This window comes from Siphateles boraxobius, unplaced genomic scaffold (genome assembly GCF_051911475.1).
Source record: "Siphateles boraxobius isolate OS27281-9 unplaced genomic scaffold, OSU_SipBor_1 12, whole genome shotgun sequence".
NCBI classification, from domain to species: Eukaryota; Metazoa; Chordata; class Actinopteri; order Cypriniformes; family Leuciscidae; genus Siphateles; species Siphateles boraxobius.
Genome location: NW_027508722.1, coordinates 28197571 through 28214853, shown reverse-complemented (window position 1 = coordinate 28214853; position 17283 = coordinate 28197571).

Genomic DNA, 17283 nt, shown 5'->3' with positions numbered 1-17283 from the left:
CTTGTTTTTTTCTGTTTTTCTGCTTTTGTTTGCAATCTCCCAGGTAATTTATTAGTTTCATTTTCTCTTTAGTCTTGTTTTCTTTAGTCATAGTATTTCTATCTGCTGTCATTTTGCCTTTATCTCTTGTTGTCTTGTCATCTTGTTGAGTCTTGTGTTGAATCCTGCCCCGTTTCCTGTATCCTATCCTCCCTGGCCACTTATTCCTGCATGGCAGACCTGTGCAGCTTCAGTCACATCTCCAAATGTCAAGTCTCTGATTCCTTGTGCTGCTGCCGGATCTCCATCTCAGTAATTCTGCCTAACTTCACTGGGACTGGTCTCAGCGGACTTTCTCTACCTGCCAATATTGTTTTTGTCATTTCCTGACATTCTTTAAGGTTTGGAACGACATGATGGTCTCTAAAGAATGACAGAATTTTCATTTTTGGTAAACTACCCCACATCACCATGACATTTAAATTAAAGGGAACAGCACGGCAACACTAATGCAAATGAAAACAAAGAGTGAAACAATGAACGCTTAGATGGTAATTTATGTTATTAATTCATGTCATGGGAATGTGAAATGTCATATTCAAGCATAAAAGTCCTTTTTCATTTATGAAACATACCAGACAACAGAGAAACATACTATGGGGACTCATTCATTAAGTCGTATGACTTTGCTTGTAATATAAAGAACTATAGTAAGAAAACGATAGAAGAGAATAATTCTTAAGACAATTCTTGAATTATTTTATGATTAACAAATAATATGCACTTTATACAATGCTAATAAATTACCTTCAAAATGATTGCATTTAAATTACTGCAGGTTTCAAGAGCAAATCGTTGGCAGTGACAAATTGAATGACGCTAATTTGATTGGTGAGTAATTTGATTATTGTCAGTACAACATAAATGATGATTATACTTTAGCAGCTGAACAAAAGCAGCAGGGAGAGAGGGAATTAAAAGAGCTGAGAGAAAAGGACTGAAAACTAAGAGAGAGAATGACTTGACAAAAATGTTTTGCAGAACTAAGATGCCGTAATGTGGATGTCGATGTACCATAAACATCAAAATCTGAAATCACACATGCCATTCGTGTTTATCAGGCTTATCATACAGAGGTTCTTCAGACAGCATCGTGCATCACTCTGAAATTCTTGATTAACTGAAAATGAACTGAAAATATCCACCCTCCAGATGGGACAGTAAAGCAGATGTGGTTTCTTTATAGCTCTCTCCAACAGACCTTAACAGGAGACCAGGGCTCAGATCTGCTCATCAACACAGCTGGCTATGGATGAAGGCGTCTGTCACATTTCAAAGCTGGCCAAACAGCAGATGCAGAAGGTCACTGCAGGAGTTTAGGAAAGCCGTAGTGATAATTGTCAAATGTTCATATTCAGCAATGAAAATCTGTTTTCGCTAAGCCAGTGATAGGCTCTGTCATCCTCTAGTAGCAACCAGACATCTATAATTATGCAGAAAGCCTGTTAGCATTTATGACCACTTCCTTTCATCCAAATCTAAGGTATTGCGTCACAGACTCTTTCAGGTCTCAAAAATACTCCCTTTGGACATTTTATTTTTCATTCCACTTTAAATAAATGCCTGTGAGTGACCCACACCTACTGCGTCTGTCTTTTGTTGTAATTCATTCCTGTGTTAGCAAAGCAGAATTTTCAGCAGCTATTACGTCAGTCTTCAGTGTCACAGGATCCTTCAGAGATCAGTCTAATATGCTGATTTGCTGCTTAATAAACATCTTATTGTCAATGTTAAAAACAGTTGCGCTGCTTAATATTTTTGTGGAAACTGTGATACATTGTTTTCAGGATCCTATATGAATAGAAAGTTCAAAAGAACAGTGTGTGTTTGAAATAGAAATCATTGTAACATTATAAATGTCTCTACTGTCACTTTTGATCAAATAAATGAATCCTCGCTAAATAAAAGTATGAATTACTTTTACGAAAATTATTACTGAGCCCAAACTGGCATTACTGTAAGTCTCTTTGGATAATAGTGACTGCCAGTTGATAAATATAAAGGAATAGAAAAAGGGCCAAGCTGGAAAGAACACTGAGTCGTGAGGCTGGGTAATCGCCATAGAAGTGGCCTTGAACCTGGAAGACACCTTCTACCTGTGAACCTGTCACTGTAATTATGCATCAGGGCCCAGCTGCATAAACATAGCCACTAAGTTAATACTGTCTGAAGAACTAGTCTGACCAATTAGCAATTATATGGCTATTCAGTTCTACTTTTTGGATTTAAATTAGACCAATCTAACATTTTATGTAACTGACATCAAATTGTTATGAGCCGTCTTGAAGAAACAAATTACATGACTGACTTGTAAGACTATAGTCTAAGCAATTTGCGCAACTGGCCACAGGTATTTCTCATTGCACATCGCCATTTCTGTTCCTCCCAGAAACTTTGGAGAAAGGTGGTTTCTACATCAAAAAGAGGAAAGACAGTGAAATGACTGATTTTGTGAACTTAGAGATAAGACATGCTTAGCCAGAATAAACAGGGAATTCCAGATAAACCTCGACGCTGAAACTACACAGGTTTTAGTGCCATCTGTCTTCTCCAGTCTGCACTAAAAATAACATGAGAAGCATTTAAGATCTCCATCTGCTTCAGCAAAGGCTGAGGTGTGACACAACATAAAGCAATGAAAGGTATTGACTGAGCATTTAATGGCTCCATGGCTTCAGATCTGTTTAAAAGTCTGACTAGTGGTCTTTCCTTTTGAAAACGTAAAACTTTTGTGTACTTTTCCCAAAAAAAAAAAACACAATCACCCAAGTTATGACTGTGCCTCCACATCCAACCATTTTAGCCCCTTTAAAAACCACTTGAAATAAAAGTTTTGTGGCTTTTAGTCCATGTGAGTTTGAAGCCATCTATTTGCTAGTACAGTCCTAAAATATTTATGATGTACAGTATGTTGCACAATACTGATTTTTGTCAATTAAAATGCCCTCTAGAACAATGTCCTTCCCAACTTCCTTTTTTAAATACAAAATACATCAGAAGCAAAGAAAACTACCCTTGTAAAGTGATTTCATGATGGGCTCTGTGGCATAGAAATGGATTCAAAATGACTTTTTTTTTTATGAAAGCTTTAGTGACAATGATGAGATATTGATCCAAATCAAAGAAAATTATGTCTAAATGAAAAGGGAAAACTTTCTGCAGCGTTGCACATCACAGTAAACTGTGATAAGATAAATGTCCATTAGAGACGCCTGCTCATATTGTTTATATTATATAATTTTATGGAGACAGCAGAGGAAGGGAAAGACTGTTTATTTTCTTATCATGCAAAGGCAGAGCTTTCTCATGGATTATTTATGTATGTTCATGCTGTAGTATCTTATCCCACGTTAGTAATCATCCTGTAGAATTTCTCTACAGCTCGAGTAACCAATAACTGAGAGCAAAATATGGCCGTCTTTCTTTGTTACGTATTACTTGACTGAATATCATTCTGCATCTATATCTTCCTTGGGCTCCTAATTGATTTCAGGTTGCATTTGTGTGTGTGTGTGTGTGTGTGTGTGTGTGTGTGTGTGTGTGTGTGTGTGTGTGTGTGTGTGTGTGTGTGTGTGTGTGTGTGTGTGTGTGTGTGTGTGTGTGTGTGTGTGTGTGTGTGTGTGTATGTGTGTGTGTGTGTGTGTGTGTGTGTGTGTGTGTGTGTGTGTGTTTGTGTGTTTTGTAGAGTCTTCATGGTTCAGGGCATGACACGATGCTACCTCTACAACACAGTGTGTATAATTTATCAAAGAAGGGCAGAAAACGTCCTGGTTGCGTATGCAACCCACCGTTCCCTGAAGGAGGGAACGGAGGACGTAGTCGACGCGACTGAAATGGGATCACGCTAGGGAGCCTATCATCTTCGAGTACTATTGGACGAGCCAATGTAATTGGCGTGCGTGATTCGCATCACACACTCCGCCCCCGCGGCGCGGGTATAAATACGGAAGTGGATGCACGCACTAGTTGCTTTTCGCTGAGGAGCCGAGAGTAACCCGGGGTCAGCGGTGGTCCAGCGGTAGTGGCAAGGGGACTACGTCCTCCGTTCCCTCCTTCAGGGAACGGTGGGTTGCATACGCAACCAGGACGTTCCCTTTCAGTCGATAACGTCGGACGTAGTCGACGCGACTGAAATGGGATCAACCATTGAACACGCCACTAACGCTGCCACCTTCCAGTGCCTAAACCAAAGCCTCCTGATGCCCCCGCAAACTTAAGGCGGGGAAGGACAGGGCTTAGGCCAGGGAAGTCACTGCTGTTCCTACAGGACCACTGGGAAAGCGTTCCCCGTACGTTGGAAGGAAGGGACACTGCGGAAGCCACATCCAACCCGAGGGAGGAAATGTGGAGAATACACATATGAACTGGGCGGAAACCGGGCAGTCTAACATATGGAATGTCACTGGGGTGGCTCCAGCCTAAGACGGGGGGAGACACACCGGACAGTGACGGCAGAGAGACTCTGCCGAGGGAAGACACGGGCTCACCGCAGGGAGCCGTATCGTGGAAGAATACACATATGGGGTCACCGAAGGGACCGCAACATATGGACCCAGCCTAACACAGGTTCCACACTGCTTACGAGTGGTAGGCCTAACACCAGACGTTCCGCACGTCCGACGTCGGAGGGGTGTGGAGGAACTCAACAGGGTTCAATTTTAAGGGAACTCAACTGGAGTAGAAAGGCGCACGTATCCAGTCCATAGGAGGGGAATGGCGCCGCAAGCCGACACTTGAACCGGGCTCACGGTGAAACTGGCTTCATGAGAAGGGAGCCCACGGGAAGCAGCGGTTCAACTAGGTGTCGTCCAGCCCCCAACTCTAGAACCTGTTTAGCAAAGTATATCGTCAACGCCCAGGCGGAGCACTTTACACTCATCATAGAGGAGCTCAACACCTAAGTGGACATGTTGCATCTCGGATCTTTGCCGAAATGAAGGCAAGCCCTAAGTGCAACTTTGCATGGAAACAGCCTTCCCTCTCTGCTGAATTCCAACAGATATTTGAAGAGCTGGTCTGAGGTCTATGACTTGCATTCTGTACACGTCCAAGCGAATCGGACAGAGAAGCCAGGGCTGGATCTGCCTCCTCCAGGGCAGCGCTTGCAGGCTCACCACCTGCTCCTATGACGGGAGAGGTAGGAACCTTGGGCACAATCCGAGCCGGGGTCTCAGCTTGTGAGAGTTAGCCGGCCCAGACTCCAGGCACAATACGTTGACCGAAAGCGAGCAAGTCCCTACCCTCTAGTAGAGACCACGCGAGCAGGAGAACTGATATAACAGAATTTTTAACTCACTACCTGCAGTGGCTCAGGGGCGGTCTCTGCAGTGCAGTCGCACCAGGGACAAGGCCCAAGAGGATAAAGAGGGACACAAGGATTTACAAGACCTTGCTCCTCAGGAACCTGACGATCAGAATGTGCTTCTGCATACTTCTGCAACACGATGAGCGTCGTTTAAACACCGAGGCAACATCATTTTGAGGGTGATTTAAGAAAACAGCCTACTGCAACCCATTTTGCAGGAAAGAGAGCACTGAAGTGATCGAAAGCTTTCAGGATCTCCTCAGGGGAGAAGACGCACTCAACGACTAGGTTCCACTTCTAAAGGTGTAAGCATGCTACCCAATTCTAGGGGGTGCTCGCAGAAGTGATGGTAACTAACACATGTTCTTGTGATAGCCACCTGAACCTCCGCGTTCAGATGTAAGACCGCCCGGAATCTCCGGGGGAAGAACGCGTGTGCCATCGTGCCCCGTCCCCGAAAGAGCTTCCAGGGGAAGTCAGGAAGGCTGTTGAAGGGAACCAGGTCTAGTTGGGCCAATGAGGGGCAACTATGAAGACCTGTTCCTCTCCTGACATGGCACGTAGGTGCAAGTGACGGGCGCAAAAGACAGGAGCATTGCTCAACACAACATGTGAAGATCACTGGGCTTCAGGAGCATTTTCTGCTCAGCACTTGGGTGTGACAAGTTCACTGAGCTTCAGGAGCATTCCTGCTCAACACCTGAGTGTGATAAACTCACCGAGCTTCAGGAGCATTTCTGCTCAACACTTGAGTACGAAGAACCTCACTGAGAGACAGGAGCATATCTGCTCAGCACTTGAGTGTGACAAGTTCACTGAGCTTCAGGAGCATTACTGCTCAACACCTGAGTGTGATAAACTCACTGAGCTTCAGGAGCATTTCCGCTCAACACTTGAGTGCGAGGAACTTCACTGAGCACCAGGAGCATTTCTGCTCAGCACTGCGTGTGATGAATTCACTGAGCTACCTGTGATGGACTCACTGAGCTACAGGAGCATTGCTGCTCAACACCAGAGTGCGATGAACTTCACTGAGTTTCAGGAGCAAATCTGCTCAACATGAAGAGTGATGATTTCACTGACTTGCAGGCGCAAGGCGACCATGAGTCGCAGTCACTTTTAGAAGGCTCACTGGGGTTAAACGCATTTCTGCGGGCCCCTGGGGCCGCTGAGTCCCAGTGTTTGTCCAAGGGTAGTCCGCTCGGTTTACCCAAACACTGGCGGAAAAATAAAACCGGGGGGGCAACTGAGCGGCCCCGGAATGGTCATGACCCAGCCGGACCCAGGGGATGGAGTCTCCACTTGCCCTGGCTATAACTGTCGTGAGGCTCGATGGCGGCACGATTGAGTAAGCGGGAGGAGTGGAATAAGGCGCCCTCAGAAGCGTCTGACTCCAAGGTGGAGGTGACGGGTGAGTTTGTGACATGCAGGGGAAGGTTGCGCAACGGTCGCAATGTCTAACAACTCGAGGCACGAATGCCCGTGTAGTCGGGGGTCGCCCAGGCCCCCGTTAAAACACGCCCTTTGTACATGGCCGCTCTGTTTTTAGAGGGTTTGGCAGCAGACCGGGATGAACTATAGTCACACAGGGTGAGCTGCTCTGCCACGGTCACCTCGGGACTCGATCGTGAAGCTAGCGCTGAAGCGGTCACATATGGAGGGAGCCAAAGGCTGCGACTACCATATACCCCAGGAGCCTCTGAAAGTTATTTCAGTGGGACCCTTTCTCACTTCAACACCAGCTGAACACATTCTCATTGGAGAGACATGTTGGACCGAGTACCTCTCCAAAACTAGAAAAGAGATACTCAGCCCGTGGGCGAGATTACTCTCTTCCAGTTGACCTGAAGACCCAACGGGCTCTGGAGCACTCGAGGGGAAGGACACTGTACTGATACTCCACCCTTAGACGCAACACACAGGATGGCCTGCGGTGCGGGAGGTAGAGATCTGAAGCACATGTCTTTCAGGTCAAAGCTGCAGACCAATCTTGGGCCAAGATGGTCACGACCCACCACCTAGTAGCACGAAGAACGAGTTTACAACTGGCCTTCGTACCGGCTGGAGGAGCGGCTATATCAAATCCTTCGCCAGCAGGATAAGATAAGCACGCACAAGTCAGGAGCACTGCTCAACACTCGGTGTGATGAATATCACTGAATTTTCAGGAGCACGTCTGCTCAACACCTAATGTGATGACTATCACTGACTTGAGCGGGGTAGCCGAGCCTGAGGTGGGGCAGCAAAGTAGAGAGAGTGGTGTTAGTGTGCTGTGCAACACTTACCTGTCTCCACAAGCGGCAGGGGGCGCGTGAGAAGGCGGATGACCGGGTCCTCGAACGCACCAAGCTGCCTGCTGGCGACCAAGGGGGAGCTGAGGGGTGTAAGGCTATACAGGGTCACACCCGCCAGACTGGCCCTCTTGGGACCCAGGAACAGATGAAATTGCTCTCTCTTTGAAGTGTGGGTACCGCTTGCTCCGCTTTTTTTTTTTTTTTTTTTTTTTAGGGAGCCAGCGGCGGACACAGACACACACACAAACAAAGGCTCCAACCGGCCCTCACCCGGGGGGAGGGAGTGATCGTGCCACTCCAAGAGCATCTCATCCATTCCTGGGCGGCCCGCTCTGGAATGCTTTCGCTGTCGCTTGCCACCTGGCTTGGCAGCGCCTGGAGCGGGCTGGGCGTCTCTACTGCGGCCGGCTCCCTGCTGAGGCCTGGGTGGAGGCTGCTGCGGAGGGCCAGCAGGAGCGGCGGCCGGAGAACGCCCACGGCGACGAGCAGGCGGAGGAGCTGCCACCGGCGGCGGGTGGAGGCAGCAGCTGGCCACCGGGGCAGGATGTGCCGGATGACCTCCGTCTGCGCTTGAGCGGCAGAGAACTGTTTGATGCAGTTCTCCACCGCGTCGCCGACCAGCCCAACCTGGGAAATTGGGGAGACCAGGAACCGAACCTTGTCCACATCCGCCATACCAACCAGGCTGAGCCAACGAAGGCGCTACTGGACCACCAAGGTGGACATCGCCAGACTGATCACGCACGCTACGACACCCGTACCCCGGAGGGTGAGGTCGGATGCAGTGCGGTGCTCACCTATGAGTCTGGATTACCCTCGTGCATGCCATGGGTGCCCTAGCCTGCAGCAACGCCATGGCACGCAAGAGGAAGGGGCTTGCCCACAGGCTTTGTAAGCTCTGCCCGTCGGAACGGACGAAACTCACAGGCCTTAGGGGGGAGACGAGGATCCCCCCAAAAGGCAGCGGCCGCCGGACACAGGTGCACCTGTGTCGACAGACCGCTCCAATGGAGGGACACCTCGCAACCCTTCACCGTTCCTCCATCAAGGGTAATGAGGGGGAAAAGCTATTCAGGCAGTTTCTGGCAGAGAAAGATGCTGTTCACCACCTGATAAGCTCTCCATGCATTTCGGGAAAGAAAGGCACTGGGGCGGCGAGCTGAGAACCAGCGCGGCCCGCCCCAAGATACCAAACTCCAGATTCCAACCGAGACTGAACGGGACACGGTGGAGGTTCCACTCGAGCCCGGCAGCCTCGGCGGCCCGTTTCAGCATAGCTGATAATTCTGGATCCGGCTCGGGCAACATTGAACTCCCGGAGGGAGACAATGCAGCCGAGTCATCATCTCCAGAAGTCAGCTCACCCTCTGATGCTGCAATCGGCGTCCTGTCCTCCCGGGGAGCCCCGAGTGAAACCGCTGGCCCACCCATTACAGATGGACCAGCAGACAACACAGGAGGCTCCAGTGGTTGCAGTGGAAGGGAGGAGTGAGGAGCCCACAGGGAATGGTTACCGGGCGGGACATCCAACACTATCCTCCGGTCACCCATCCCACACAGCACCCGAGGGTGGGGCATGGTAATGGGGACTCGCTCTCCGCGAACGAAGGCGAGTCTCGCCCTCAACACTGCGACAGTCATGTTCCCACAGTGAAAACATGAGCTGTCCACAAAAGCTGTCTCAGCGTGCTGTAAGCCAAACACGTGACACAACAGTTGTGACCATCAGAGAGAGACAGGGAACGACCGCACCCAGAAACGCACGGGCGGAATGACATCTTGAAAAAGACGCAAACGCACCCATGTTGCTCTTTCAGAAAATAGGACCGTCACCAGTGCCGGAGCACACAGGGAAATGACCGCGGCAACACTGAACAGAGAACTGAAACAGTGAAGCACTCACTTTTCCGCCCTCTAACCAGCCATCAACACACACAAACATTTAGAAATTTGTTGCTGTTAAAACAGCAGTTGAGAGCTCAAAGCTCGCGATCACCGCTGCACTCGCGCTGTAGAACACCAGCACTGGGAGAGTCTTCCTGAAGAACACCGACACACTCGCTCGTTGTAGACAACAGCACTCTCAGAGACATCAAACGATCGGCTCCGAAGCGAAAGGCAACTAGTGCGTGCATCCACTTCCGTATTTATACCCGCGCCGCTGGGGCGGAGTGTGTGATGCGAATCACGCACGCCAATTACATTGGCTCGTTCAATAGTACTCGAAGATGATAGGCTCCCTAGCGTGATCCCATTTCAGTCGCGTCGACTACGTCCGACGTTATTGACTGAAAGGGAACATTTACTTTTTTCTTGCATATCATGATAGTGAAAGAAATATAGTGAACAAATTAATAATAGTGCAAAGTTTTATAACACTTTTAAGGTGATTTTTTATTTAATTATTTAATTTAGAGTTTCAAAACCTGACCCCAATAAATGTAGGGGGAAAACATGATTTAAATTTTTGTAATAAGTATTTTTATGTTTTTATATTTATGATGGTGTGCACCCTGGTGAAAAAAATAATATGCTAAGTATACTTGCAGCCAGACTAATTCAGTATACTTCAAGTGTGTTAATGATTAGTTAACTTGAAGTGTGTTATTTTGGAACAATAATTTTGTTAATTACGTATATTTCAGTTGTAATTAAATTGTAGTAAACCATAATTTTAAGTGTATTTATTGTACTTTGGTGTGCTAAATTGGAAGAACTTCAAGTATACTTAGTATACTTGAAGTATATGCCTGGAGGGATTAATTACATGCTTGATTAGTGATATTAAAGTGTACTTTATTTGTGTAGCAAGTACAAAACAAATTCATTGCGAGTGTCTTCGAAACATACAAGCAATATACCATAAGTGTATTATATTTTGGTAAAAAGTATACGCTCAGTAATACCTTAGGCTTATTCCAAACTACAAATTGCACACTTTGTCTTCAATTACAAATGCACATTAATAAACAAATATTACTTATTGTATAATGTATTGTAATGTTTCAATGCATTGTTACAATGATCATTTTCAGCACACAATTAAAAATATACTGGACCTGAAATATATTTTAAGTAAAGTGTAAATAAATACACTTTAAAAAATAAACTTCAAGTATATTTTTCTAAAATATATTTTCAGAAAATATACTAAGGTACAAATATTTTCAAGTGTGCTTAAAGTTGTATTGTGAAAATAGGTAAAAGCTTGATGCTAATATACTTTAATATATTTAAAGATTATTTTTTGATTATTTAAAGACCATTTTATTGTTAGTATATTTGCAATGTAGGATACTATTGAAGTGGGAATATATTTAAATACAACAAAGTATACTTTTTTCACTAGGGCAGGGCCTTTATTTTGTCTAAAAAGAGATACGTAAATTATGTTCTAGTTCTTGTTAATGTTATTTTGTTCAATGCAAAGTGTGAAAAAGTCAACAGTGATGGTCTTCAAATCAAGTCGCTGTGCACCGCTGAGCTATGATCTCAGAAGCTGACCCCATCAGATAGCAAAAAATAACTGCCATCAGTATAGTGTCTGGTTTGTGATCTTTAAGAAGACAAAAATCCACTTTAACTCTGAGCTTTTAGTTCTTTAAAGTCCACTCGGGAACCATAATCTTTCTGAAGCAGAGCCAAAGAGCTGAGAGGCGTTTCCATGCTATAAATAAATAGATGCACCAAAAATCTCCATGTAGAACTTGTCGAAGAGTGACAGATATGGGGAGAGGGAATGAGCCTTTTAAATGTGATTGAACATTCCTTCACATCAGCAGGAGAAATCATCAAGTGTCAATTTTCCTGTCCTTGCTCCTTTGCTTACACACTTGGTTGAGCTCAGCTGATATGCTTGCTCTCTCCTCCATAATCCCATGCATTTTTAAACAGGCACACCGACTCATGCCGCAAAGTCATTTACAAAGGCTTCGCCACGTTGTAATGAGAGAGTAAAAATGCTTGTTTGACACTCCTCCCCAGGTTTCCCCATTCATTATAAAATAAGGCCATGGCAATGATAAAAGAAACATTCAGGACTAGAACGAGGACAGAAAGCAAAACATTTATCATAGTATAGAAAGAAACAATGCAAGTTTTATGTTCTTTTGTCGGGTTTATTTCATGTCTATCACACATATTGTGAACTGGATCGTGGAGCAATTGGAGCAAATCTGGAGCAAGTCCCCGCCCCCTTCCCTTAATTGATTATCTGTGGCTCTAGGCTCATCAAACATCTTGTACTTCAAAGTTTGGAGTATTGTCCTGAAATATATTGTATATAATGGGAAAGTTGATAGAGTTACTACTCTATCAACTTTCCCACATATATTTCAGAACAATAATCCAAACAGCAAGTTTTTTAGATGAATCTTACATAATTAAAAACAGTTCTGCTCATAGTTCTTTCAGTGAGGCAGTGTTACTTTTATACGCCCCTTAGCTGTTCAGTTCAATAACTCATTCTTATGAAAAAGGATGAAAAATCCTACTGAACATATTTTACAGCTATAAATGATAAAAATATCTCACAAACAGGGATCCAACAGGGATCCATGTCCAGTTACATTAGGTAGATATTAGGGATGGGAATCGAAAACCGGTTCCACTCGAGAACCGGTTCTAAATTTTACGATCCATCGATATTGTATGCCCTCGACGTTAACGAGTCCTCTTATCGATGCTCCTGCTCTGAGTCAGCCATAGTATGTACAGACCGTGAACTCACAACTGTCCCTTTTGTCCTTTATCAAGCACCATAGCACCGCGTCCAAAGATAATCTTTGTCCTGCAAAGTCTTATTTGATCAGTGAGTAAAATTGTCTCTCTCTGGTAATGTAGATGAACCGCTGCGCTTGTGACAGGGCGCATGTTAAACTGATCGAGCAGAGAGAGAGAGAGAGAGAGAGCCCCGGTCGCGCGCACGCACTCTCTCTCTTCGGAGCAAGGCGAAAGTAGGCTTCACCGTCTCAAAACTAAGCGCTGTCTTCCTCTCTCCCTCGCACATATTAATCAAAATAAACGACACGATGGTAAGGTAGGGAGACTAAAGTTTTATGTGGAGCATTCGGAGATTTGTTTTTCCTGAATTGCCGCTGGGTGTGAATTGTGCTAAAATACGTTGCCTTATCTTCTCTGAAAAGTCTTCCGCACATTCAGCTGACATAATCACACTCCAAATAAACGAAAAAAAACGATCCAGTGATGAAATGTTTTCTGTGATGACACACATCTTGTGGGATGTCCCAACTGGCGGGATAATCACACAACGCGCACACGTCCGATAATGACACGTCCAATTCGCGAACTAATGACTCATTTGAACCGATTCGTTTTAATGAATGGTTAAAACAACTGATCTTTCCAACACTGAACTCACGGGACGTTTAATCGGTGTATAACTAATCGGTAACACTTTACAATAAGGTTCCATTTATTACAAAAATTACATAAAAAGTACAGTTTGCTTAGTCAAGTGTAAGCATTAAAAAGACTTGTTTTCCCCCCCGAAAAAGACTACTTTTTCCCACACAGTGCTATCAGGAATCGATAAGAGAATCGTTAAAGAATCGGATCGATAAGCAGAATCGTTAGTGGCATTGATATTGATAAAATCTTATCAATTCCCATCCCTAGTAGATATATTGTTAATTTCTGCAAATAGCCACAACAGACAGAAAGAAAAAAAAGAACGCATAACCAAAAATACTGCCTGCTTTTCAAGGCCACATCCCAGCAAACACAGAACGTTCCCCTAACGTTCCCGAATGGTCCCATGAGGTTATTTTTTTGGGAACCAAACAAGAACGTTATAGGAACGTTCCATGTAGGTTATTTTTAGGTTCCATTTTTATAACGTAAGGAAAACGTTCCGGGAACGTTCCCCTAACGTTAAGGGAAAGTTCTAGGAACGTTCTGGGAACCAAAAACTAACGTTCCCAGAACGTTCCCAGAACCTAAATTTGTTTGCTGCGATAATAAAAATAACTATTCTCTATCGGATTCATGTAGTTTATTGTACATGCGGCCTGCTTAAAATGGTAACTGTTTGTATCAGTGTGGATAGCCATGAAACAAAAAAAAACCTTTTTCTAACTGACCCCAACACAATAACAAGCTTTAAATAAGGCAACTGTTGCATCTGCGATTTATTCAACATGATCTGAAATGAAAGCAATTATTTTCGCTCATCCACTGTATGATCCTCCTTAGTCAAATAATTAGAGGGAATTGCTGAATTAGTAAAAAGAGATTTAATCTGCTCACCTTGAATTTCCTCAGTGGCACTGTTTCGTTTATTATCGTGTTTTAAAGGAATGTAACAGGTTCAATACAAGGTGAGATCCATCGAGAGCATCTTTGAGGACATGACGTATATGTGTAAAGCACTTTTTTACAGGGGGGAAACTCCTAGAAAAGGTGAAAAACATTTCAAACAACTTTACTTGCACTATAGGCTAAATGTTACTGTACCCTGGTAAAATCCTATGGGTTTTGAAAAACATGAGTGATCTACTTCTTTAATTTGAATTTAGAACATCCCTTTCAATGCATTTTGTATTTGCATTGAAATATGCATTTACAATTTGCCATCACATCATTTCAAGAAAGCTGCCACTATGGCATCACTCGTTACTTTATGCTAAGAAGTTCTCTAGCTCCGTCTTATTTGTGGAAATAGGACCAAAAAATTAAATGGATTATGCAAATAATCCCAATCCAACAGCCTAGAAGTTCTGAAACTATGCCATCCTAACAACTTAAGTTAAACTCTAAAAAAAAAGAAGTTGTGAACATCATTACTGGAGACTGTTTTGTCAATCAGTTATATCCCACACAAGTCTCAACAAATAAAAATTCTGTTTTAAGATCTGGCACGTCATTAAAAGCACAGTATACAGAGGCAGTTGTCTTAATGAGACTTGATATACCCCATGAGAACTATCAAAGGGTCCAACAACAAAATAGTAATGCAAAAAACGGAGCCAAATGAAATGACTAATAAAGTGATATTAGATCTTGCTCAAAATAGAGACTGGGAATTCAGTTTGAGGTAGCAGCCATTTTAGAAAGCACAACAACAAAACTCCCCAAAGCAGTCCTCCATCTTCATCTGTGCATCAGAAGAGTCTCTGAGCGTGACAGGTAGCGATGAGGAGGCTATCTAAGCCTGTGTCCTAATGAGAGCAGGGAATGAACATTAAGGCTTTAATCTCACCCTGAGAGCCCAAGAAGCATTAGTGGACGTCAGCCATGATGGAAAGTAATGGGATGTTTTAATGAAGTGACACAAAGTGATATTAATGGCATGTTTAGCTTGAGAGGGAAAGACAGAAACACATGGAGACTGTGATTGACGTGGGACCGCAGGGCACAGGCATCGATCCAGGAGCAAATGAGGGGACTAGGGCATAAAATCTGTTATTGTTTAGAAATGCTGGCTGCTTGCTTTTAACAGATTTTTGTTGACAGAGCGATGGTCGAATGTAGTATCCTAGCCCAAATTGACAGGATCAAAGCGAATCAGCTTCGTAGCTCCTGGGGGTGAAGGGACTCTGACATCAGTGCCAGGTGACATATTTTAGCTTTTCCAAAAGCAACATTCAAAGTGCAATGTTTACTGTAGATGTCACTATGATGTGAAATGAAGAAAATAACTTATGTAATCAATGTATCTTTTCTTTAAACAAAACCTTTAAGTAGATCTGCAGAAAAAGCATTATGTGAATAGCAAAGTGATTGGCACTTAGACCCGTACAAATAATAGATATTTAATACAATAGACTTTAGAAACCTGCTTCATTACTCTCTCTGTCTTTAATATGACACATTGTTTGCATCTACATCTCTGAGATGTGCACATTTATGGATGTTTATCTGTGTGTTTTGGTGGTGACAATCTGATGTCGATGTTTTGACAGTTAACACATCATTAGTGGTCTCACTGTGGCCAGACCCATCAAAGACCCAGCTGTCTTAAAGGGAACAAATAACAAGCAATGTTTGTGCTACTTCATTTGAAATGCCTCCTGTCACTGCCCAAAAATATGATGGATAGCACATATTTCAATTTGTGATTTGCTGTGTGTGCCAAAATCTTTCTGAATTTCTCTTTTTTTCTATACTGTACATGACTGACAAAACAGGTATAGACAATATTTATGTTGCTGAAAGTAAAGGGTCCTCTGAAATCTTTTTGAATGTTTCTTTGTTTCATACATAAGTGGAAAACAAGCTTATAGAGGCGCAGATGGAATCTACAGACTTATCACATTTTATGCTCCGACTTTGGGGGGAAATACAGGATTCTGTGGAATGGATTGAGTAAAATGTGTTAAATGGAGCTGAAAGGACAACACTCTTGTTGGTTACTGAAGTCACAATACTGTGTCCTTACCAGATGGACATCTGAAAGCATATTAGACAAAGTACTTTATAATTCACATGCATAAGGCAGAGGATTGTTTAGAACTTACCATAATGATGGCATTCTTATTCTGCTTAAATCTGCGGGGTGCTGTGGGCACAGATCTCAGGTGGGACTCATAATTGAAATGTTTTTTGAAATCTTGCTATTTTATGAATACTTCTCTGAATAGATATGATTATGTACGATCAACTCCAGAATTATTGGCACACTTGGTAAATATGATTAAAGGGGGCTTTGAAAATAAAGCTACATTGCTTATCCTTTTGATCTTTCATTTAAAAAAATCACAAAATTCTAAACTATCATTGAAGTAAAACAATGGAAAGTGTGGGTGAAATCTCATTATGAAATAAATGTTTCTCTCCAGTTCACGTTGGCCACAATTATTGGCACCCAATTATTGAAACGTCCTTTTCCTCTTCTTCTATAATCCCTAATGAGTTTTGAGAACACCTTGACAAGTGATCAGAGACCATTCCTTCATACAGAATCTCTCCGGATGCTTGTTGGTGCTTCTTCTCTCTAGTTCACCCCACTCATTTTCTATAGGATTCAGGACAGGGAACGGTAGCGGCCATGGCAGAAGTTTCATTTAGTGCTCATTGACACATTGTTGTGTTGATTGTGATGTTTGTTTTGGATCATTGTCCGGCTGGAAGATCCAACCACGGCCCAGAATAAGATTTCTAGCAGAAGCGGTCAGGTTTTTATTTTTTATCTATTGGTATTTGCTAGAATCCATGATACCATTTATCTGAACATTTATCTGAACAGATGTCCAGGACCTCCAGCAAAAAAAAAAAAAAGAAAGAAAAAAGAATAGGCCCACAACATTAAAGATCCAGCAGTATATTTAGCCGTGGGCATGGGGTACTTTTTGTCCCTGCTTGCACCAAACCCATCTGGTGGGTTTGCGGCCAAGAAGCTATTTTTTTAGTTTCATCAGACCATAGAACCAGGTCCCCTTTGTAGTTCTGAAAATGTAATATGCTGGAGTTTGTTTTCGGGTGAGCGAGGGGTATTTTTCTTGAGACCCTCCCAAACAACTTGTGGTTATGTAGGTGCTTTTTGATAAAACATTTTTTTGACTTTCTGACCCCAAGACTCAACTAATCTCTGCAATTCTCCGTCTGTGATCCTTGGAGAGTCTTTGGCCACTCAAACTTTCCTCCTCACCGTGCATCAAGACAATATAGACACACATTCTCTTCCAG